Here is a 1,943-nt window from a genome sequence, read left to right on the forward strand (position 1 = left end):
ACAAAAAGTATTCAGATTTGGCCTTTTTAATAAGAGAAGTACATTTATTTCTAAGCTGTTTGAAAACAGACCAATCAGTGGAAGTATCTGTTTGTCTCGCCTTGTCCCATGCTCTATTACGCTTGTGTATGCTATCTGCGAGTGTCTGCGAAAACCAAGGATTTTCTCGACCTTTAATTCTAACGACCTTTAATCTTGAAACTACATCATTTTCACTTGTTCCACTGGCAGATTTTTTTCACTTAATACAATTTTTTTTTGCTTGGAATAAGTGAAAAAGTCTGCCAATCAGCTACTCAGTGGCTGATTGTGTCTTATTTTAAGTGTGATGAGATTATTTTGATTAGAAATAAGACAAATGTCCTTGGTAAGACTGAGTTTGTTCAGTGTGTTCTTTGGACTCATCCGCTCCAGCGTCCTGCAGGTTGTTTTAGACCTGATTCCTACAGCGACACAGAGCTCAAACACACTGCAGCTGAAGAAAATAGCAGCAAACAGAAAAATGCTGCAGAAGCTTACAGAGACCAACACAGGGATTTCATTAAGGTGACGGACCAGCTGCAGCAGTGACAGGAAGTAAAACATGTGAAGGACTGAGTCATGTTTAAAAGAAGCGGAGGATTCATCAGGTAACGTGTGTTTGAATCACATGACACATAAAATCCAGCAGGTATGTCTTTACGATTAGCTGTTTACTGTTAGTGTGTTACATGTGCAGCTGGTCCGTCACCTTAATGTCTCCCCAGAAACACTGGTGTTGGTCTCTGCTGGAGAGCAGAAAGTGTTTCTGTGGTTATGAGGGCACGTTTCATGAAGCTCCTGCCTCAGAGACCTGCTGCACGGTTCAGCTTCAGAGGCCAGCAATGCATCATCATACAGTGGCCGCCTCACCTCCTTCGCCTTCGGATGCGGGGTGGCGACCAGTCGTGGTTCTGGTGCTTTCTTCACCACATCAACGAAGGACGCTCCGGATTCTGCCACCAGGCCTGAAACCAGACATCGACCAATCAGAGGCTTCTTACAGCCATATTTCACAAACACCTGAAGCAGAATTCACTGATCTGCCTTTTTCCTGTTCTGATGTCAGATGGTCTCACTGCAGGCTGTGAATCAGTCATGTCACCATGTTTTTCTGTTTGTAGACATAGTTTCTCCCTTTTTCATGGACCTGAGTGTAATGTTTCATCAGAGCGGTCTGACAAAGTAAAGAAATTGCCTGAGTTTAAGAACTTGGCCCAAATATTTTTATTCATGTGAAAGGAAATCAAAAAAATATAGAACCGTGTTTTTCCATTTCCACAGACCAATGAGCAAGGTGTCACAGCCATCTCCATCAGGGCTGCCACCAGAGTACTGCAGGTCATCGGGCTGAGACCAAGTATACAGTCTGCATATATGCAGCTGAGCTGAGACTCAACAGACATCTCATGATACCATAGTATTGTGAATTAACATTTTCTGATTCGCTTTGTCAACATCTGCTTTATCCAGTCACATAAAGTTATCTCACGTCAGTTATTAACAGACTGCAAGTAACTGCCAACTAGATCACATTCAGCCTGCTAACAGCTGCTAACAGCTGCTAACAGTCTGCTTCCTCTCCTTTGTTCCTTTCCTTTTATGTCCTCTCCTTCTCTTCTCTCTTCAAACTGAAACTCTCTCAGAGCTCAGAGACGAGGCAGTCTAGTGCGGGTTTTTCAAAATAAAAGCTGTGAGCACACTGACCGTGCAGAGCTCTGTAGGCTGAACCCAAACAAGTGGAGTCGGACAGGTCGATGGTGTAGACCGGAGCGTTGAACACGTCAGACAGCACCTATGGAGGAGACCACAGGAAGTGACTCTTCTCCCTCTGAAACTCACAAAAATGCTGCTGCTTTGATGACATCATTATGGCTATGTCCATCTTTTACATACAGTCTATGCATGTGGGTGCTAATAAAGCC

At 43.7% G+C, this 1,943-nt stretch overlaps 1 long non-coding RNA gene across 1 annotated transcript in view; it reads right to left on the minus strand.

Annotated features, from left to right (window-relative positions):
- Positions 1-1,848, minus strand: part of LOC102205052 (uncharacterized) — a 4,765-nt gene extending 2,917 nt beyond the window's left edge. The window contains exons 1-2 of the long non-coding RNA XR_312420.2: positions 1,726-1,848; positions 892-986 (exon numbers count right to left, since the gene is read on the minus strand). This is a non-coding gene — a long non-coding RNA (uncharacterized LOC102205052). The remainder of the gene's footprint in view (positions 1-891; positions 987-1,725) is intronic.
- Positions 1,849-1,943: the final 95 nt, after the last annotated feature.

The sequence above is a fragment of the Pundamilia nyererei genome, unplaced genomic scaffold (assembly GCF_000239375.1).
Source record: "Pundamilia nyererei isolate P.nyererei 1_Seehausen unplaced genomic scaffold, PunNye1.0 scaffold00592, whole genome shotgun sequence".
Classification (NCBI taxonomy): domain Eukaryota; kingdom Metazoa; phylum Chordata; class Actinopteri; order Cichliformes; family Cichlidae; genus Pundamilia; species Pundamilia nyererei.